The sequence below is a fragment of the Alosa alosa genome, chromosome 12, assembly GCF_017589495.1.
Source record: "Alosa alosa isolate M-15738 ecotype Scorff River chromosome 12, AALO_Geno_1.1, whole genome shotgun sequence".
NCBI classification, from domain to species: domain Eukaryota; kingdom Metazoa; phylum Chordata; class Actinopteri; order Clupeiformes; family Clupeidae; genus Alosa; species Alosa alosa.
This window is the reverse complement of record NC_063200.1, coordinates 12,732,967-12,757,227: the sequence shown is the minus strand read 5'-3', so window position 1 is coordinate 12,757,227 and position 24,261 is coordinate 12,732,967. Positions and strand designations below refer to the sequence as shown.

General features: G+C 43.2%; 1 pseudogene; it reads right to left on the bottom strand.

Moving 5' to 3' along the window:
* Positions 1-19,435: 19,435 nt before the first annotated feature.
* LOC125305275 lies at positions 19,436-19,570 on the bottom strand (annotated as a pseudogene).
* Between the last annotated feature and the right edge of the window lie 4,691 nt (positions 19,571-24,261).

Here is a 24,261-nt window from a genome sequence, read left to right as displayed (position 1 = left end):
CATAGGAATGTGCCCAGTGCAGGACCCATAGGCCTATGCCCAGTGCAGGACCCATAGGCATATGCCCAGTGCAGGACCCATAGGCTTATGAGCTGCTGCTGCATGTCCAGAGGGGGTGCCAGTGATTGTGTTATCCCTCGGTGGTCACCAGTGACGGAACTGCCCAGAGAACCCCATCAGCGCACAATGACGGAAATGTCCTGAGCCGCCCCAGCGATGGAACTGCTCAAGTGGCTCCAGCAATGGAACTGCCCCAAGCTGCCCTCGGCCCTTTCCTCTCTGTCTCCCAGTAGTTGCATGTCATCTAGACTGCAGGCCAATCTCTATGCTGCTACTTCCCTAATTGTCCATGGGCTCCTTAAGCACGTCTGAGCTGTCCAGGCCATATATCAACAGAGGCAGTGTTTCACTGCTGCTGCTGCTGCTGTGGTTAAGGCCCCTCATCCTCCCTCCAGGGAGATCAAGGGAGCGCTGGACAACTTACACGTGTAGCTGCTAATTTGTGTATGTGCATACAATGCCTCAGGTACACTTTATTGTCTGAGGTATTACAGTATGTACTTAAGACACACTGAATTAATTAGGGAGGTGGACTTTTAACTGCTCCCCAGTGCTATAAAATGTGGCTGTGTAGTTTGTACTCTTAATTCCTTAACCTGAGGGTACATTGTGCTGAAGGCTAATCAGAATAAAGTGTGTCCTTGGTCGCTCCTTCAAGGCATTCCCATACTTGCTAATGGAGAGGCATATGTTTACTGATAGGAGTGTGTTTACTGGTGGAGTAATTCTATCACCAATACACAACAGTCATAGCTCTGAATGTCCAAAGCCAGCTAACCAGCTCCCCCCCTCTTTCTTTGCAATCAGTAACACTGCAAAAGTCCTACAATTCAAAATCTATGTTAACCTAAATTATGGGAATATATGCTTATTTATTTATATACGCTTTAGCCTATTATTTGCTTATAAGAACACATTTTTGCACTAGATTTAAGTTTTTTGACCTTAATGAAAATCTTTTTGTTCTATTGGTAAATCTTGCCAAATAATTTAGCTTATTTTAAGTAGTATTTCACAAAACAAGAAACTTTCACTTGTAAGATTTGTCAATATAACCAGAAGATTTTCACTTTTAACAAGGTCAAAAAACTTAAATCAAGTGTAAAAATGTCTTGTTATAAGCAAATTGAATTTCCCCTTGGGGATCAATAAAGTATCTATCTATTTAAATAATAGACAAATGAAGCATATATTCCCTTGATTTAAGATCATTTGTCTCACTTGGATTTTGAATTGTAGGATTTTTTGCAGTGAAGGGCCTGTCAGACTAGACATGTAGTCATCTCGACCTCTTTCCCAAGGAGTAGCACGGCTCTCTTCATTATGAAGTGGAACTCTCATGGATTCCTTTCCAGCTCTGACTATAGAACCTTTAACAATAAAAACAGAAAAAATGCTTGAACGTTCTATTTGGTTCCCAATCTACTTCCTCTACATTAAGATAACATATGGAATGTTAAAACAGAAGCCTTGTGGGGCCAACTATGATGCTGATAATGGAACTCTCTCTCAAGACCAGAAAGTTCTGGAATGTTTTTTTTCCGTAGTTCTTTGAAGTTTGGATTGTTACCACGTCCCAACATCCCAATATATTTGGTGCCTTTTTCGGTTCCTCACAAGTGCTGTCATGGTTGTTCCAGAGACTAAAACTCAAAAGTTGATGTCAACTGAAACACAAATGCATGCTGCTGTTCTCATCTCGTCCCCCTGTGTGTGTGTTTGTGTGTGTGATGTGTCACCCCTCAGAGGCTCTGTAAAAAGTGGTTAAGTGCTGACTGCTGTTTCTCTCTCCTCAACTATTAATGAGCCTCAATCCCCCCCAACACTGACGATGACATATTGTCACTGCTCTTCAAGCCATAACGGTCTCCCTCGGCTGGGGAGCCACAGCTCTGGAGCCACTCCAGGTTTAGGGGGGCGTAAGTTAGGAGTCACTTCATCTGAAACCGTCACATGGCAAACAACCATGCCATGAACCGACCATTGCAGATGTTGCTGGACACTGTTTGTCATTTACAGTTAATGTAAGTAAATGGCACTGACAAAGGGAAGCTTATGGGGGTCACGGGATAGGAACAGGCTTCACTTAATCTCTTTTTAGTTTGCGAGAGTAAACTTGTAACTGAGTAAAATAAGTGAGAAAAGGTTGTCCTTTGCATACGTTTATTTTATTGCAGAGACAAGATTCAGCGTAGTGCCTGGAGTGTCATGTCAAATATCCAGGAACAATGCTTCTAACAACTAGCCTGACGATCCAGACCCACATTAAAATGTAGGGTCTGGACACTCACCGTTCGCAGTGCTCAGTCCGAGGGGCGGGATAATCAGTTGTCTTTCAAATTCCCTCTGCACGCAATAGGACAGCGCAGCAGCCATGAGTCCCATCGTTTCCCACCAGCGGAGCTAGTTGGCTAGTTCAAACGTTTGACAACTTAATAAAAGCTTAACTCGTGTCACACTGTTCGCCAGCAGCAACATCCATCTTATTTGTTTTCAAGTAGCAGGGAATTCAAGCCAAACCGTTGCTACTCTGCCATCAATCATTATGTTAAGCCCACCTAATGACTCTATACACGATTTCATTGGCCTGATTAAGTTTCGATTTCTGGAGCTCACAAGCCAACGGAGAGTTGCTAGACTAGCCCTGGCAGCAAATGTAATTCGCTGCCGCTAGGGGCGCGTCTAGATTTCTGGAAGAACAGCTGTTCTTCACCACAACTCAGCTACCCAACTTTGTTCCCAATGTTTGCTCCCAGTGTTTCTTCTTTGGAACTACGTTTTCCAGAAACACGAAATCGTAGAGCGACAAGTCTACCAACACAGATTGCACTGGTGACACTCCAGCTCATTCAATACTGACACAGTCAATGGTAGGTAGCTATTGATTGTTTCTACTGTAAATGTGCTACATCGGTGAGCCCTCCATTAAGGCCATATCAGATACTACTGCGATTGGCCTGAAGCGGGGTTCACATTGCACACACAAACGACAACGCTGCGCTATGAATTGCGATTGGCCTGAAGCGGGGTTCACATTGCACACGCAAACGACAACGCTGCGCTATGAAAAACATTATTTTCAATGGCTTGCGCGCGCAAGAACTGGTCTGCCACTGAGCCGAGAAAAGCACAGCGCAAGCGTCATTTTGCCGCTTTGCCGCTGTCGCGTGTGGCATGGTCGAAGTTCAACCATGTTGAACCGCGGTGCGCTGCAAATCACAGGTCATTGAGCCTGCAGAGCCCGGCGGCAAGCACAACAAGCATCCTCGGGACATCACCTCAACCAAGAGCAACCTAGCGGCGAGCGACGCGTATCCCACGTGCAATGTAAGTATAAGTATATATACTTTTTTGATCCCGTGAGGGAAATGTGAAGCCCCCTTTGAGGGGTTTCAGCAGGGCGGAGATATGTTTGAATGGTAGAGGGACCAGATAGATCTGCCAGAATCGTCTGGTTCTGAGGCTAGTTAGTATTCTCTGTGTTTATGCCTTTTTTTACTCAACGTCAACTCTGCCCAATTAATATTTTGTTTATTTGTTAGTGTGATGTTTTTTGAGGATATTTCTCAAGGTGAAAACTAAAATATAAATTGTCTCCTAACAAGAGTGTGTGCTTGAAACATGTAGGTGAAGATTTATTTGTGAGTTTGTTTTATTCTATTACTTGATGCAGAACTAGATCGTGTTTGACAATGTTGATATTTTACAAAAAAGTCAGAGGAAGACACACAAAGGAAAGTGTATGAAGGTTGTATCACAGAATATCTAGGCCTATGGTTAGTATTATACTAAATACATGCACATGTAAATATAGAAAATAATAAACATATACATAATTTCATTGCATCCATTTTTACAATCATGCTTTGTCATCTCAAGAATGACAGATAAACCAGAGCCCTCATCTCTACTCTGCAGCATCATTTGTCAGAACCCCAAAATAATAAATTCAATAGTCTGAGAGTTCAAAGAGGAAATAGCATATGACTAGTAGCACTTTCCCTTGGACGGCTGTGAGCAATCATAATTAAGCTTTTCCCTCTGAGGAAGCACTAAGTCAAGCACAGCATATTCCGCCGGGGATCTGCTGTCCAGTAAATCAGGCTCACAGCTCTGCTGTCATCTCCATCTGGGCACGGAGGTGACGTGTTGAGAGCAGGCTAGATGTCGGATCACCAGAAGGCGTGAAAGGACCACACCGCATGGTAGTTTTCAGAGTTTACATGACGGCGGTGGAAATGAGAACTGAGCAGTGGTTTTAAGAACTAGTAAATGGCACAGTAACAGTAAACACTATAAGGACAGGAGGAGACCCTGCAGAGAGAGGAACCACACCTGACCACACCTGTTCCGTTAGCCGATTTGCAGCGATTGAAACAGCTTGTGTTCAGAAAGAGCCAGTGTTGCACAACACCTGTGCACATTGAATCCTACCAGGCCTTATGAGGAGGCAATATCATCCAGTGGTGTAGTCTACATGATACGCGGGACTACGCAGTATACCCACTTAAAAAGCATCACCATCTCAGTATACCCACTTAAAATAGGCATGGATAGGGATTAACATTTGGGGATGATCACAGTATACTCACTACAACTAAGTATACGTACTGTATAAGTATATACTCTTAATCCCGTGAGGGAAATTTGGTCTCTGCATTTATCTCAATCCGTGAATTAGTGAAATACACAGCACACAGTGAACATACAGTGAGGTGAAGCACATACTAACCCGGAGCAGTGAGCTGCCTGCTACAGCGGCACTCGGGGAGCAGTGAGGGGTTAGGTGCCTTGCTCAAGGGCACTTCAGCCGTGGATGTGGGAATGGGAGAGCAGTGCTCAACCACTTACCCCGCCCCCATTTTTCCTACTGGTCGGGGATCGAACCGGCAACCCTTCGGTTACAAGCCCGAAGCCCTAAGCAGTAGGCTGCCCTTGCAACTATGCTACATCTCAGTATACCCACTACAGCTAACTAGACTACACCACAGATATCATCTGGACATCACCTACTCCTGGTAATACCCTTTGCTATGAGGTTATTGAAGAGATTAAGAAAGCAATTTAGCAGGAACAGGTGACTGCTGTAATTGTACTATTATCTCTGTCACCCAGATTCTTAGTGGGTAAATTAACTAACTTTGTTATTTTCATCTTTCTGAACACACAAACTTAAAAATTAAAATTCGGTCATCATTTAAAAATATTTCTCATCAAGCAATTTCTTGATCAATTAGCATATGTCAGTTGGAACGGTTTAGTAAATTGACGCCACTTGACCGCAAAATCCCAGGCTGTTGTTTTTTTCACCAGTCTGCTCCTCCAGGATCATTAGCAGGACAGCAGAGGAACACGCCATCACTCATACGCCCACACATGCCAAGGGACTCAACACAGTCACTGTCAGGGGGCCACCCAAAAGTAGCCATCTCCCTAAAGGCAGCAGGACACACATATAATATATATGATTGTGTAGCCAACTTCCTACAGGCAGAGACAAACACACACATGATTGTATAGCCAGCCAGCAAGTTTGAACAGTCCAGCTGGCATTTACTATGCCAATTGTATATGAATGGAGATCTGAGGGCAAAAAATTAATGTGCGCACAAGAATCATCATGAAACTCATTCAGCATTCGAAGACACAAGTTGTTTGCCCATATGGCCTCTGCCACTAAGCGAGACACTTCTATTAATTCAGAACGCAAGCCTAGCTAATAACCACAATGGACAAGTGGATGACAATAACATCACGCCCATTTGAAATAACGCCACCGCTAACACCCTGCTATGAGATAATATAATGCAAATTCTGTAATATGTGCTGAATGATCTTTCTTGTATTTCAGAGTGAATGTGCTTTTCTGCCTTTTATAAGAAGTAAATATTTAATTAAGAGGGCAATGCATCAGAGGCAGAAAAGCGTGCTTCACAAGAGGCAAAATAAGCCTGTGTGCCTCCTCCGGTGGGATTGGTGCGCATGCATATTCAGAGCAGAGCGGGCGAACGCTTGGCAGTGCCACTCAGCAAGTGAGCATTTCATGAAGTTCCAACTGCTGACAGCTTTTTGTGCAAAGGCAATCAAAGCAGCGCTGAAAACTGAGATAAAAAACAAAACAAAACAACACAACAGCCAGGGCATATGGCCATGAAAACGGCAACAATGCAGACGCACACACACACACATATACTGTACACACATGCGCACACACACACACACACACACACACACACACAAACGGCAACAAACAGATCTGCATATGAGAAGTGATATATCAGCTTTATGTAAATAAAACAACAGCTACAACAACCAACAATAAACAACAACAGGAAATTGTTCTCCCAAAAGAAGGTGCCCAGTGGAAGGTGTTTTCCCATGTTGTACCCAGCTGAGAGTCTCCTCTCTACAGATGCCAATGTACTCACATTCATTTCAACTAATTTCATTTCAATTAATTACACATCTCTCAATGTGTAATGGAAAACCAATCATTTAAAGGCAGTTTCTGTTAATCTGTTCTGGATAATGTTGGTGTGGGGTAGACAACTCCTTGAGTTATCCCTGAAAGCATTCAGAAATCTATTCACGGCATCCCTGCATAAGTAAAATAAGTGTTTTATTCCTCACAACACATTTCTAAAGATCTTAGAAAGCTCTAGATTCTTCAATATGACCACACAGACTAGAATTCTGGGTTGGGTTCTGAGGTACAGTTGTAAAGTGCCTCAAATCGTACCTACTGTACAGGAGTGGATCTTATCTGTTGCCATTGGCTCTTTCCTAATCTGATCAAGTGCATTTAATTTTAATCAGTTGCACTGTGTTTATGACTTTTAATTATGTATTTTATCTTTAATTTATTTTTCTAATCAGTTGCACTCTTTGTTTTATGACGTTTAATTATGTATTTTATCACCATTGATGATGTGGTTTATGTCTGATAATATATGTATGATACTATTGTGGTTTATGTCTGTTCATAAATTGTTTTTATATTAATCAATTTATATTTTATGTTTTGTTTTTTATTTTTTCCCTCATGACTTTAGTTATTGTTGTCTGCTATTCTCTGTTTTCTGACTGTGTGAAATTGCTTCATACCTACAAATAAAGCTGCCTTGCCTTGCTAGATATTGTAAGTGAAATGATGGTACTTATTCTATGCATAGTACAGAGTATCTCATAGACCCATACATCACGTTACAATCATTTTCAGCACTTTGCAGTAACACATCAGGGAGAGACTTATTTAAATATGGATGGCAGATTGTGGCAAAATATACCACAAATCAGGCTGACTCTCCTTCGAAAAGCCACCCGCAGCTTGACACGAACACCAATCACCTAGGCACTTTCCCATTGAATCAGCACTGCTACATTGAGTTCTGACTTCATGAGGCGTTAAACTAGTTTAGATTGGTGCTTTCAAACTCAGTTAACCCTCTAATAATTTCCACACACATTTAAGAACAACTTTCCTTGCAGCCTCCCCTCACCCAGCCCAACCCCCCACCCCCACGGCCAAAGGAAGTGCTTGAGAATGTTCATCGCTTCTTTGCTGCCAGTGGGCCGCTGTGTGGACAGAGGGGACCTGACAGGACATATTGGCCATTATTTTGGACTTCCTGAGGACAGCCAAACCCATCTGACCTATAAATAGCCCTCATCTCTTGGGCTGATGTGGCAGCAGCTCGTCCAGAAGTACTCCACGTGTGGGGCGGTGAGGAGGAAGAGCATATGGCAGGAGTGAGTCACCTACTGTAGCACCACGTTTCTGTCAGACAGAAATGACTGTCCACATGCACGCACCCATACATGCACACACACACACACACACACACACACACACACATACACATGTACACACATACACACACACATGCAGACACACACACATATACTGTACACACATGCACACACACACATGCACACACACACACACACATACACACACACATGCAGACGCACACACACAGATATACTGTACACACATGCACACATGCACACACACACACACACACACACACACATGCAAAACAAACCAACAAACCAATGTCAGGTAACTTAGGGTTCCGCTAGCTTGTTCTAAAAAGTTCTAACTTTGTCATGTGCTGGAGCAGGGAATAATTCGGTGTGCATGACTCAACCAAACAAACGCAAACAAAATTAAATAACAAACAAGCATCACTGACCCACGTAATGTGTGGGTTCAACATCCTTTATTTTTTTTTTAAAAAAAGGGGAAAGATTCACATTGTACTGTAGATGTGTTTTTTTTTCTTTCCTCAGAATATTAAACCCAGAGTGAACACTTGCGTAAGGGGTTTGTGTAAGTATTTTAGGGCACCACTTCATGTCTCTTCAATATTTGTTAAAGTTGAAGAAGAACATAACAAGACTCCTCATGGATTCCACTGAGTCATTAATCATAGAGATTTATTGTAAATAGCTGCATTATTTTCTGTTCCTCTAACACCTATGTCTCTAAAAACAAAACTTGTGTTTCTTATTCCCTAGGTGATTGATTATATTTGTTTGTCTATTCCTGATGAAATATACAATATCTGTACATAAATATACATTTATTAGCACTGAATGTGCCAAAAGGTCCTTCAAATCGCACATCTGATACAACTACAAAGATGGAAGTACTAAAGTATAGCTGCAGTATAATTTATTATGTATAAAGTATTCACCCAATTTCGCACATTTTATGATTATTGGATAGTTTTACAGAAAAGTATATGAGTGACTTTAAATGTAGCTCCACCAAAACGCAGTGTTAGCTGTGCCATAAATTTGTTGCGTGGGCGGCCAGCATGCAAGATGACCATAAATTAATCTGCATCGCAGTGCTTTTTATTTCCTCAGTCTTTCCCTTTGTGGGTAAAGTGCACTGAAGTCGTCCCTGACTTTTTAGACCCATCAACGATGTGGAGTAACACCTTCTCTGAATGGAGACGGGTCTTACTGTACAGAGTTTGCCGTTTCTTTGGCTACAAAGCCAGTTTTGCAGTTCTCTGGGATTTTACAGATCAGAATGCATGAATCTCCTGATGAATGATGCAATATGGTAGTAGTTCATTGGGATACATATCGGCAATAGTAAGTAGCTGTCACTCGTCAGGACCAATGAGGGAACTGGGAGTGGTCGAAGGAAATCGTGAAGCTGTCCGCGCGCTGTTGGAAATAACAATTGATTATAGAACCCCTGTTAACCTAATGATTCTGACCCCGCTAGATATGGAGAAGTTTCAGTCAAAGTAATATTACTATCCATAGTAGGCCGATGTAGGCCTACCCACAATGCTGTTACAAGAATGCCTTCTAGCTATTTAATTAGACGCATCTTCCCCAAGAATAGTGTGCGAGGCCCTCCTCGGCCGATTAATTCGGGAGGCGCCTTCACTTGAGTAATGATCCTAGTGTGAAAGTCGGTCAGAGGCTATAGTGCTGGCCTGGACCACTATGCTCATCTGGACAGAACACCTTACCGAAGCTACAGAGGGTTCAGGGTGTGCTAAGGTTAGCTGTCTAATTCCAGACTACTAATAAAATCAGTGACCCACCACAGTACAATACGATGGCCAGTTCTCCTGGTAGCATGCCTACACTTTCACTGATTTAGCCCCCACGGCCCTGGAGACTAATCCTAGCTGTTCCTCCTGGCCCATCTTAAACTTGAGGGATATCTAAAGAAACTCTAGAAACTATGCGGGTCAAAGCATAACAATTTATTTGTCAGACGCAAGCTATTCATCCAATACATTATAGAAGGTACATCTAAATGAATAATGTGAAAGTTACGAAAACAGGTTAAAGGAACATTTAGGAAACCATATGAAGCAATCAGAGAATGAACATACCAGCTCAGAGGATGATGACTACACACCTTAGTGGTGCGGGAGATTCTGACTACAGAATAGCTCCTAGAATGCTCTGTGAACCTCACTTAAATACGGTAGGCTACCTAGTTTGTGGTTGGTTACATTGATATGGATCACATGATTGGAGGTCAGCTGATTTGGGATCACATGGTTGGAGGTCATCTGATTTGAGAGTACTTTGAAGAGACTTGAGACCATTGTTGTAGTGAGAGTGAATCAATCAAGACATGACAAGGTATACATTTGATTACATTTCCTGTCCCTATAGTTAACTGCTCCTGTGGACATGTGACAGTAGGCCCACAATAGGCCCACACTTAGTAGTTGATCAAGAGTCAATATATGACTGAAAAGATTATCATCAGCCTGGTAATTAGGATCCTTACAGTAGCTAATGGACTTGCTTCCAAGTGGCCCTATTTGTAAAGAAAAATTCAAGCTGACACAACACATTCATCAACTCAATGAATAGGCAATTTATTTGTATTGTTTGTGCTAGGACAATATGCAAAATGATTAACCTCACTTTTTAAGGGGCCCAGCTAATGTCGCTTGTTCCTTATGCTATGGTGCACGCCGACTACATTACTGCTCCTATGCTATGGTGCACGCCGTCCGCTATCTCCTGCTCCTTTACTATGGTACACACCGGCTGCTCCCATGCTATGGTCCTCCTGCTGCTGCTATCTTCTGCTCCTATATGCTATGGTCCTCCTGCTGCTGCTATCTCCTGCTCCTATATGCTATGGTCCTCCTGCTGCTGCTATCTTCTGCTCCTATATGCTATGGTCCTCCTGCTGCTATCTCCTGGTCCCATGCTATGGTGCACGCCGGCTGCTATCTCCTGCTCCTATATGCTATGGTCCTCCTGCTGCTATCTCCTGCTCCCATGCTATGGTGCACGCCGGCTGCTATCTCCTGCTCCTATATGCTATGGTCCTCCTGCTGCTATCTCCTGCTCCTATGCTATGGTGCACGCCGGCTGCTATCTGCTCCTATCTGCGCCGGGTGCTACAGTATGGTACACACTGGCTGCTACTGTATGTCCTGCTCCTGCCTCTCTGCTCCTCTTCTCACACAGCACACACAGCAGACAAATCAAACCACTCCAGGATTCTCACACACAACTAAACCCTCTTTCTTTTCTGACACTCCTTTTCTAGAGGTTGCCTCTTTCTGGGTGGGGACATTGTGGCTGTGATGCCGCCATTGTGTTGGGGTGGCAAAAAGCATTTCTATTACACACTCATCAGACGTGCTCCTGTAGCTATGATGACCCATTGATTGTTTGTGTAGGCTGGCTACATCATTGGGGAAATGGAAGGGGAAGGAGCATCTCAGCCCTCACAAGATGAGCCCCCCAGGAACACTCCCTGGTGCTAGCGCACCTGAATTCTAGTCAATAAATTGCTATAAAGAGACAAGAAGTGTATCTACTAAAGGTCACAAAGCTCCTGTAATATGGTAACAGTTAATGATGTGGCATCACTAGGAACGGCAAACATGAAACATGTTTTTGATCAAACAGAAGTATAAGGCACTTCTCTATGAAACCCTCAAGGTTGAGGATTCTATGTTTTTTTTTTCTATTATAACCTTCAACTTATTTTGGAGGAAATGTAAAACATTAGGCAGTGGATTCACAGCTATAAAGTCAACCATACTGACATATAAATAAAACCACAAGATGAGACGTTATGTAAGGAACACTTAGCTTTGATGGACTGCAATGTACAAAAAGGAATATATTTGCTACCATTCCCAAATGTTCCCAGTCATGACCAGAAATTACCAAAATAATTTGTACATTTTTGTACTGTTTTTGTCAACCAGCATAGATTTATTTGACACTGTTAAATTTACTGCACAGCTTTTTCATGTCACGGTCTGTGTGGGTCATTTGTCTGGCACTGCAGCCAGTGCCAAAACTCAAGGGGAGATAATATAAACAAATTAAGAGACTCACTTGGAAGATGTTTTGATGTTGCCCACCAGACCCCCCCCCCCCGGGACCGTTTTAGCGGCGGCTGCAGGCGACCGTGTCCTCCCGGTGTCTCCGTGGGGGAGAGAGCTCCTCTGGGCATCAGGCCAGTGGTACGCACGTGGTAGGGAGATATTAGGACATTGTCGCAAGAACACAACACACAACACACACTGGTATGCTCAGTAGCCTACCCTATTTGCACTTCCTCTCTCTCTCCCTTTCTTATTTTTCTCCATCTCTCTATTTTTCTTTCTCTCTCTCTGTCTCTTTCTTTCTCCATCTCTCTCTCTCTCCCTCTCTCACTTTTTTAATCTATAGCAATTCTATGCTATAATTTACTTTTATTTACTATTCTTTGTGTTGTTTATGTAAAGCATAGTGAATTACCCCAGTGTATTAAATGTGCTATGTAAAACTCTTGCTTTCCCTTGCCTCACTCTCTCCCTCTCCCTCACCCTGTCTTTCTCTCTCTCTCCCTCTATCCCTCTCTCTCTTTCTTCCTCTCTCTCTCTCTCTCTCTCTCTTTCTGAGAGGCACATACTTCTGCCCAACTGAGCAACCACTCATCCCTCACTCCTCTTGAAGAACAGTTTTAAAGCAAGGCATGGGATCTGAAAAAGGTGCAGATGCATTTGAAAGTACACGTCCAGTGAACTATCCATTACATTAGACATAGTAATGTGCCTTAGCGATCTATTTTCATGTTATGTTTTCTATTTGGTCTATATGTCACCAGCATGAAGCACACATGGAGATTTTAGCTGCATGACGTTCTGGGAGTCATATTGATCAGAACTCCCGGAATAACTTCACCTTCAGGCCTAAGCATTCGGTTTCCGCGTGTAATTTCAATTAGGCCTGCTTGCAATGCACACATGGAAAATGGCTTGCTACCTTGAGACCATACTATTTTCAATTTGGTTGCTCATTCACTTGGAAAGGTAGTTTTGTAATTGACTGGCTCCACTCATTACGACTTCTATTTCCAGGCTAAATGGCAAATATCCATTTACATTACACTGAACTTAGCACTCCAAGCACGAGCTCCTTTGTTGTATTAAATATTGCCAATAGCTGTTAGCTGGCTAAGCATATGTGGGAAAGCATTCTCAAGCAAGCACTGACATGTTGGACTCGTGTGCCTCCTAAGGCAAAGGCATGGCGGTGGAGAGGTATGGGAGAGTTACATAGGTGCATAGGTGTGTGTGTGTGTGTGTGTATTGTATATATATGTATATGGACCCTTTCAAGAGAGTTCCATTATCAGCATCATAGTTGGCCCCACAAGACTTCCTTTTTAACATTCCATATGTTATCTTAATGTAGAGGAAGTAGATTGGGGCCCAAATAGAACGTTCAAGCATTGTTTTTGTTTTTATTGTCTATATACATATATCCAAGTGACAATCATATTATACACAATGCTGGCAATGCTAAGAACAATTAGCATCCTCGTTTATCTTACTTACATTGAGTTGACTGTGTGGCTTAATCCACAGATGTGGTGAAGCACTGTTTCGTTATGGTTTGCTAAGGAGTAACCCATTGCTTGAAATAGTGGAGAGCTGGGATGAGAACATTGTGTCAAATCTTCGCATTGTATCGTGGAGTGATTTATTATTAGCTGTGCAAAGTCTGAGTTGAAATGTCCAGGGATATTCCAACTCATGGAACGTCTCTCGGCCAATCAGAAACAAATAAATAGTTCCATAGAACCCAATTGTTGTATAAATATATATATACATATATATATATATATATATATACCCACACATGTCTGTGTGTTACTGCCTATTATACGGCACTTCATATAAAAAATTGTCTACATTTTGGGGGGTCAGTGTGAGGTTTCTATGAGCTCATTATGGTGATAATTGTAATTACAGAAGGCTCTCATGGGGGGAATCTCATTAGAGTTAATGCCTGATAAAACCTGAAGCTGGGGCCTCTCCCCCGCACAGGGCATCTTTCATGTGCCTCCCCAATTAAGAGCCTAATGTGATTTATGGGACCACCACGCTGCGTTTCTCTGGCAAAAGCAGAAAGAGAGCAGTTCCTGTGGCCTCAGATGGGCCTCCTGAGACAGAGGAAGTGATGACAAATCAGGAAGACAGTGACTGTAGACTGCACTCGCCATACCGCAGGTACACAGGGATAATTGTGTGTGGTCAATTACAGGTTTTTATTGATTTCATTCCTTTTTTTCCCGTCCGCTGTTTCACTTTGAGGACCATCTGAATGTCGGCAGTGCCAGGGACCAACCGGGAGCAGAGTGTGGTCATCCTGCATGAAACTACTCAACGTGTTTTACGTTACGTAATTTCTGCCCTGCTTTAAAATATCCCTGTTAATAGCACATGATTATTCCTCTTGGAGACGCAGTGATGGAGATATAATGGCGGCAGGCGTAGTTCTGTGATGGCATTTCGCAGTAGTGACAGTTAATGATTATGGCCCACCCTAATTCTGCTCTCCACGTGAGGCAGCCTATTTCTCCTGTCCTGTCAAACGGTGATGCCTCAGCATCCCCCTCCCCTCCTCCACCCATCTGAGCTCTGCTATCCTTTCCCAGGCAAGAGTGAAAACAACAAGGAGGAAAATTAAGCTATGATCGTAACGTAATTAAATTCATAAAACAATTTAATTATCGTATTAAAGTCAAACCATCAATTAGTGCAAAGGTACGATGAAATGAAAGAATCCTGAAAGCAATCTTGCTGTGGAGAGAAGAGAAGACAATTACAACAGCTGCTCATAAAATGGTCAAGTGGTGGTCAAGAAGGGGAATCTGGGGACCTGAATCATAATAGGAATCATAATAATTAAATTGGCTGTTGCCAACCTGGTGGCTGTTCTGTAAGCCAGAGTAAGAGATTTCTTTTGAACCAATGCCCCCCTATCTGTCACATAGAATATTGGAGACGTACATAGTGGGCTAAGGCACTTGACAGTTACATAGACAAAGGCCTTTTAGGTCATCTTGTAACACTTTTTGGGCACTTATCGGGCATCTATTTTGGCAGAAATGTGCGTGCGCAAGGCTTCACGACACCAACCTTGGTCCAGCGGCGAGATCACAACACATGATTGGCACAATGTATTCACATGTCGACTTTTTTGCCGCTGAAGGGGCGGGATATGTGTAGACAACTGCCATATTGGCATTACAAACTAACCCCATGCATTTCTATGGAGGATTTTTTAGTGCTGTGTCTCCTCATTAGAAAGTCTCTGACATAGAGCACTGGAGATACATGCAGTGGGCTCAGCCCAGCCCATCTTTACTGATGTCACCCTTCAGAGGAGGATCTTGATCAGCAGAGGTGGTGGTGTTTTTGCCTTTTCAGGAAATGACCAGATTGCTGTGGTTTTCTTCCAATCCTGCACCTTAATGGCATAGCTTAGTTTGCCCAGTGTCTGTACCAGTGTTTATGGATGTTGGGCATTTGCGCCGCTGTGTGATCATGGAGTGCCATTAGGTCTGAAAGTTAGCAAAAGCCTGAAGCAGTGCAGTCATGGAAGTTGTGTTATTAATGATTGATGAACAGCAGAAACTCTAACCCAAACTTTCCTTGCATGTGTTGTCTACGTGGGGCAAAGCTGTGGGAAATGCAGATGATTGGGCGCCAGTATGGTAGATGCAGATGATTGGATGCAACTGTGGCAGACGCAAATGATTGGGCGTTGGTGATCCGTATACAGATGCAGGTGATTGGATGCTGGTTTTGCAGATGTAGGTGATTGGGTGCTGGTTTTGCAGATGTGGGTGATTGGGTGCTGGTGATGTGGATGCAGGTGATTGGGTGCTGGTGATGTGGATGCAGGTGATTGGGTGTTGGTGATGTGGATGCAGGTGATTGGGTGTTGGTGATGCGAATACAGATGCAGGTGATTGGGTGTTGGTGATGTGGATGCAGGTGATTGGGCGTTGGTGATGTGGATGCGGGTGATTGGGCATTGGTGATTGGGCGTTGGGGATGTGGATGCTGGTGATTGGGAGTTGGTGATGTGGATGCAGGTGATTGGGTGTTGGTGATGTGGATGCAGGTGATTGGGTGTTGGTGATGCGTATACTAATGCAGGTGATTGGGTGTTGGTGATGTGGATGCGGGTGATTGGGCGTTGGTGATGTGGATGCAGGTGATTGGGCGTTGGTGATGTGGATGCAGGTGATTGGGCGTTGGTGATGTGGATGCTGGTGATTGGGCGTTGGTGATGCGTATACAGATGCAGGTGATTGAGTGTTGGTGATGTGGATGCAGGTGATTGGGTGTTGGTGATAGGGCGTTGGTGATGTGGATGCAGGTGATTGGGCGTTGGTGATGTGGATGTTGGTGATTGGGCGTTGGTGATGTGGATGTTGGTGATTGGGCGTTTGTGATGCGTATACAGATGCAGGTGATTGGGTGTTGGTGATGTGGATGCAGGTGATTGGGTGTAGGTGATGTGGATGCAGGTGATTGGGTGTTGGTGATGTGGATGCGGGTGATTGGGCATTGGTGATATGGATGCAGGTGATTGGGTGTTGTTGATGCGGATTGAGAGCGGATCAGGGCCGTGTACGGGCCGGACTCACCTGCTCCCTGGCGGTTCAGTGATCAATGCACAGCCTCTGGCATAAATCAGTGACTAATAAATCTTCTGCGGGCTGCCAGTCCTGAGGTGAGCTACATCACTCAGTCTCTCAGCGACGTAGCGCACAGCACTCTCTCCGCAGTCAATATTGCCGTTTCATCTGTTTGGATTTTTTACTGGGTGTCATAACTGGATGCAGTTTGTGGCCATTTTACACGTGGCACACCCTTAATCTCTCCATAAAATACTCATAATTCCACACCAATAACAGGAAATACTTTTTGGGGGGGTGGAAAAGTGAAGAATGCTGAGTGAGCTATTTGGGGAGGTCCCAGTATTAAGTAAAGAGCAAATAGAATTACTGAGTTCATGGAGATGCTGAGGAGGCATGTTTGGTCCTTTCTGTGCTGAGCTTTTGTGCAGCGAGATTGATTAGTTTATAAAGCCGAATGCTCCTGTTTGCACTATTTGTGTAAGCCGCTTCCCTTACCTCCTAGTGCCGTTTTGTAATTTTTTGTTCCTCAGTTTGAAATTCAAATGCCTTCTCCTGATCGTCTAGAAGAAAAGGGAAGACTTACAGTATTGACTGAGAGATGGAGAGAGCCCGAAGCAACCCTACGGCCATGCTCGTCTAGTTCCTGCCTGATAGCGTCTCAGTCTGGATACACGGAGACGAGGGTCTTTCGGTTGCATGCCAGCTTGACTTGTTCTCAACACTAAGCCAGCAACTACATCAACGTCTCCATTACTCAACGCAGGCAAGCTGCCAATCAGGGAACACCACACACACACACACACACACACACACACACACATGCATACACACACACGTTAGCACACACACACACACACACATGTTAGCACACACACACACGCACACACACACACACGCACACACACACCACATCAGCATTTGCTATGGAGCTGCTCAATCCTGCAAAGTAGCTTTTCCTTTCCAACTACATCCTCACCCACCCATGTTACAGTAATCAAGCTACAGTAACATTCTAGGAAGTTTAACTACATCATTAACATTCTAGGTACAGTAGTTTAACTACATCATGGTTTGAAATGTGGTGTATGCAATTGATTTGTTGGTAAGAAATGCTTAGAAAAATTCTGAATTAAATTTGTGCATTTGTGCAATTAAATTTGTGCAGGACCCTATATATATATATATAATTTTGAAACAAAAAAAGTACTTTACTCTACTTTAAGTGTACAAATATAAGTATCTGGCAAAAAACAATGATTGGGTGCAGAGTAGAGGAACTGCCCAATGGTGAGAATATAGACACGACAGATTAAAGATAACACACAAAAAAAAGTGGGCGGCCAGATAATAAATGTCCATAAAGCTCCAGTATGCCAAACTGCAATCATGCAGCAGGGACAGCTGACCGAGCTCACAGGCCTCAGTGTCCAGTTCAGAGGGGTGGTGGGTGATTTGCAGGCAAACCACGGTTTAATGTTTATTATGCCAAACGCTGATGAGCTGCATATTTGAATAATATAGCGGTTGACCCTTGAGCAACTCATTAAGGGTATTGCATCCCTCAGGTTGAAATCACTTAGGTGGCGAGCTGCAGGCCAGACACATTGATTTCTGTTGAGAGCCCACATCAAACCACCGCACTGGGAGCAGCAGAAGCTGGACAGCCGTGGGGGAGGCCACACTCTCTTAAAATCTCCTCTCTCTGTCTCTCTTTCTCTCCCTCTCACTCTCCCCTATTTCCACTCCCTCTCTACCACTCTTTCTCTTCATCTCTCTCTCTTTTTTCTCCTCTCACTCTCTCTACCCTCTCTCTATTCTCCTTCTTTCCTCTCACCCACCTCTTTCTCCCTCTCTCTCTCTCTATCTCTCTCTCTATTTCTCCTCTCTCTTTTCTACTCTCATGTCAGAAAGCACAGACCAGGTCAGTACTCTGACATTTTGCTTTGTGTTTTGGATGAATTACAGTTTAATCACTGCATTACCATAAAAAAAAAACTTCCATTACAGCTGTGATTACATTTAAAAAAAAAGGTTGTGATTAAATTGAGATTCACTCCAATTTATGTTTATAAAAACCGTCCTAGTCCAAACAGTATTTTGTTACCACAACAAAACATCCAATTGTACGTGTTAGCTGTAATGCTGTGGATGAAACTGGGGAGTCACTGTGAGCAATTTTGTTTAAGCTCACTGTGTGCATGTTTTGTCCATGGCAAATGTTTTTTTTTATTCATTCCATGGTTTTTCCAGGTGGCTCCCATGTGTCGCAGTGACAGCGGGATTCAGTCCTGGCTCTCTAAGGTGACTAATGTCTAAAACTAATAATGCAAAGTGATTTCATAAAAGTGGATGTCATGCCGCATGCTGTTTCATATGTCTCTCTCTCTCTCTATGAGCTTTTTGTGAAAATCAAATCATAATATGCACAACAGCGAAGACACGGTGGAGTAGTTTGCAGCAGTGGTAACATCACTGACGGACAGTCAATTCACCCGAGTGCGATTCCCGCCATTATATGTCCGTATGACTTTGGATAAAAGCATCTGTTAAAAATCACTCCGCTTTAACTTGAACATTTGAATACATTTTCCTCAACTGCATTTGGGGGTGAAATATCAGCCCTTTTAATTTTACCATGCCTGCTCAATAGCTCAATAGCTGCCTATACACACCCACTGCATATAAGTAAGTAAGTATAAGTATACTCTTTTGATCCTCTGAGGGAAATTTGGTCTCTGCAATTGTCCCAATCCGTGAATTAGTGAAACACACTCAGCACACAGTGAACACAGTGAGGTGAAGCACACACTAATCCCGGCGCAGTGAGCTGCCTGCTACAGCGGTGCTCGTGGAGCAGTGCAGTGAGGGGTTAGGTGCCTTGCTCAAGGGCACTTCAGCCGTGCCTACTGGTCGGAGTTCGAACCGGCAACCAGTAGGCCACGACTGCCCCTTAAGTCCCCCACTACCACAAATTATGCAATCGAGATTCCCACATTTGGGGAATTTGTTCGGGTCAGCTACCGCCGAAGTGCAATGGCAGAGCTTCGCCTCGCTGCTTGTGCGTGTGTTCTTCATTCTTCATGTGCTGTATTCTGTAAGCCTGTAACCTGAGGTGTGTTCAAATTCCCAAACATAGGCAAACATTTGCAAACGTTAGCAAACAGTTTTCCGTTAGCCTTGAGTTTTCGGCGAACAATCACAAACAGTCTGAGGAGGCAGTTACAGTAACATACAGTGGAACTGGACATGAGTTTGACAAAGGCAATAATGCAATTACCGTTACAATGGAATGTTAACACCAAATCGTTCAAATTTAACTGTTCAAAGAAAACATGTTCACCACGAACGTTCTCCACTGTTTGCCAAATTTGAACCAAGAATCAAGAATGAATCAAGAGGAATCAAAAGGAGACAAGGAACTTGTGTGGTAGGAGCCCCAGCCCTCCAAATCTCCAAACGCTCAATCTGCGTTTATGTATTTATTTTATTTATTTTTCTTTTAAGGTTTATTTAGACATGGACTTTGCACATTAATGAACATAAAAATGTAAATGCGCCAGAATTAGGCAAAATGGCTATTTTGCATCTGTTGTCCATGGGCCGATGTTAACAGGCCAGATGTTCCTAAAAAAAACTCTACACACATCATTGCAGACCTAAAAGACAAAACAACAAGTAATGTCGTCTGGCACTGCCACCCACCCCACACCACACACACCCCACACCGCACACACTCCAAACCGCACACACCCCACACGCCACACACCCCACACCACACACGGCACACAACTCCACACCGCACACACTCCACACCACACACACACCACACCACACACACCCCACACCACACACGGCACCCAGCACACACCCCACACGGTACACACTCCTACCTGGGCTGGCCGTGTCCCTGTCTATCCTCAGGAAGCTCATGAAGACTTGTGGTCAAAAATATCCAGGCAACACTCAGGTGTGAGGAACCACTGCAGGTTTATTCACGATACCGGGAGCAGGTCTCTAGCAACAGCATGTCCCAGTAACACTACTCAAAGTTCTTTAGGGCGTGGCCTCATCTTATGCATGTTAGTTACATCGGTAATCCAAATCACATTGGTACAATGATCTTTTCCAAAAATCCCCATACATGCAGAAATACAACAATACATGGACACTTCTTGGACATAGCATGTGATCCATGCGCCATACGCAAGTAATTTGGCTACTCCAAGTAAGTAGATAATTGGTCAATACAATACATATACATCCTTCAGCATTTTCTTGCCATAGTCTAGTTCCTGTCGGGATATTCCTAATATTACTGCCTCAAGCAGAATACCCTTAACTCATGACAAAAGGGGTCGCATGATCTTTATTAGAAAATCGTGACATGGAGAGAGCAAATGACAGACAAAGCAAAGTTGATGCACAGTATTGAATGTATAGAAAGCATACACAGAATATAAGAAAATATAATGTTAATCACTTCTATGTAATAAGCAACCAACTAAATGTAGAATAGTATTCACTTCTAATACATAAAATTGTTAGTAATCCAAAATTTCTCCTTCAGACTCAACTCTTCTGACAGTATTTGTTCAACTTCCTTCCACCTCCCCCTCGTTCCACCACTATCTCCTTTGACTACACTTTGACTAGTACTTTAACATCTGCACTCTGATTCTCTAGTCTTGTAATGTCTGTATATTTTTGTTGCCTAAGGTTTCCTTCACAATGCAGTTTGAGTGGCATTTTGTAAGTCGCTTTGGACAAAAGCTTCTTGTAAATGTATAAATGTAAATGTCAATGTCCACTTTCTTTTGTCCTTACAAAGTGTCTTTATATTCTGCTTTACGCTTTAGCTGAGCTGTTGTGTTTTCTCACACTGTGATTTTGCTCCGGCTTGTCTGGCGACACCAAACAGTGTTTCTCTGTAGTAGCACAGGGCCTTCGCCAGCGTAAAGCATATCCACTGCAGGCCCCTTAGGGTCGCCATCTATCTGCCCTCCTTACAAATGTGGACGGGCGCTGAGCAGACGGATGTGGGCAGCCAGTTGGATGAAAGACTCCACACTGCCCATGAAAGCCTTGAGCAAGTGACCCGCTTCAGCGCTGCAATCGATTGGGTAGTGATGGGCAAATGAAGCTTTGGTGAACCACTAAACCACAGCAGTGTGAAGCTAGCAACACTAATGAAAAAATCCAATATGGCTGCCACATGTATATTTTTCAACATAAAGGTCCTTACCCAAACCAGTATATGTAACCAAAAACATTGGTTTGCTAAGGACTTTTATGTTGAAAAATGTATGTGTGGCGGCCATCTTTTTGCTTTTCAGCTAGTGTCGCTAGATTCACTCTGCTGTGGTTCAGTGGTTCACCAAAGCTTCATTTGCCCATCACTACGATTGGGCACTTACACTGACAAGCTAATGGCCGAACATACCTTTCTTTTTTGCAGTGGACACTAGACAGACACGGATTTAATCTACCACATAAGATCCACATAAGATTCTCTCTGGCTGGTTCTAAAAGTAGCCTATGGACACAGCATTCATTTCCACAGGTTAAATGCCTGTTTGCAGATTAAATGTAAGAAAATTGTAATATAGATTTGAACACATTTCTGTGAACTATTCAAAAAGTTGGAGATTGGTCACACACGGGAATGGATTTAGATAACAATTTGAATGAACCATTAGAAGATTACAGGTCTCAGGTCAGCTTCCTGTAGAGGTGAACGTGAAATATTTAAACTTCAAATTATAAAATAAACTGAGGCTGAACACGTCACATTCAGGCGAGGCTCTGATAACAGCAGCAGAGTTACAATCTGTACAAGACAAAAGGTGAAATTAACTAAATGTTTCATATGGGCTACACTTGCAGATCAGTGCGTCTGTGCTTTTTTCCTTTTAACAATCAGCAGCTACCTCACATTTCCGACAGTGTAGCAGGTCACTTTTGGAAACATTTCCAGAGATGTTGCTATGCTCTAAATCTATACTCGTACAAGTTGCTGTACGTCACCTCCATTTAAACATATTTTCGATTGAATGCAAATTGCCTTCTGCACTTGACTGAAGCTGGAGTAATTGTCTGGATGGGTGGATACGTTGACCTCATCTAGAACATGTCATGTGTGCAGGCACGCTATTGAGAGCAAATCAATTTGATAAATAAATGTGGGCCCTGAACCCTGCCCCTGTGAGAGGTGCCTTGGAGGGAAGGAGTTAATGTGGGTTCATTCAAACAACTCCAGTCTGCATCTGAGCACCCGAGAGCATTCAACCAACATATGGCTTTCCGTGACGCTGCCAGGTAAACATAGACATTTTCTTTTTTAGGAACTGTTTGCTTGTCCATTCAATGTTTTTCACTCTAGTCATTTTTAAAGACATTTTTTGTAAATATTTGTAATTGATTGCAAGGAACAAGAAGATAAATTATCTGTAGCTAGCTGACCCAATTTGCTCAATTTGATCTTGAACCTTGTATGTTTTCCCATGTGAGTCGTTAAGATCCTTTGGGAATTACTGCATTTTGCATAAGTCTGAGCTTACTTAATAATATTCCTCGTGTCAATCATGTCAAAATCAACAAGAACGAAGAGCCATGAGAAAATTACTGATTTGTCTTGACAGTTTCTTAGTGCTTTGCATGCCTGTTGCTTTTGCATTTGCATTGAAAAGTAGATCGCAACTGGCAGTCAACTGAAAATGTAAAAAAGAAAAGAAATTATCAAAGGGCTAAAAAAAAGGATTAAAGAAGAAAGTGATATTGTGTCAGAAAATTTCTGCACAGACAAATTGGTGAATGAAGCAGTGGCAGCGGCAGTCTTGTTTTTCCTCCGAGGCCAGTGCACTGTAATTGGCTCGTATCACCTAATTAAATTTTGGCACTGTGCGTTTGCTGTCTAATTGGTGTGGCAGGATTGGCCGTCAGCAGGCACCAGTGTGCCCTGGACAGCGAAGAGGTTAAAGAGGTAAAGTCATTATCTCAACCCTACATCTAGCTGACAGGGGACAGGAAGCCGACAGGGCTGATAAGCAACCCCCTCCCCCCAACGCCCACTCTTGTCCAGTAAAAACGTCCACTAGGTGTGCGCCGTCCAGGGAATAGATCCCGGGCTTATCAGGGCATGTGTCTGGCTTATTGTTTGACAGGCTAATCTTGGAAGACAGTGTCGGGCGCCTTCAGGGGCACATGTGCTCGCTGGAGGGAACCAGCGGTAGTTGTTTTTTTTTTCAGTTATCAGAGGTCTGTGGAGGTAGGCCTCTTTTTGAGAAAGATTTTGCTTAGTTACATGACCAGGGACACAAGAGAGGGGGGGGGGGTTATATGCTGTATATATATGATATATGCAAGGCGATGGTTTAGTTTAGTTTAGTTTATTGGTTTATTTAAGACAGGGACCATGTACAAGGTTAAATAATTACGTAGAGTAAAAAGATGGCTTGTACCAGATTATAGCTGAATAATAAATACATAAAATGACTTCTCTTTACATGAAAACGTCTCAGTTGCTTTAGATGTAGCCTACTGTAATCACAGTAGACGAGGCTGCATCTACCTGTGCATTCTCACCTGAGATAAGATTAATTAAGTGTGAGATCTGAGGAAAGACAAGGCATTTATTGTACACTTTCCAATATACTGCTAATATTCCACAGCACTCGTAGCCATTGCTCTGTCTCCATCACTGTCTTTAAAAATGGCGCTGCATGGCTTTGAGTTTTCAATGCAAAACACCGAGCAGTGTC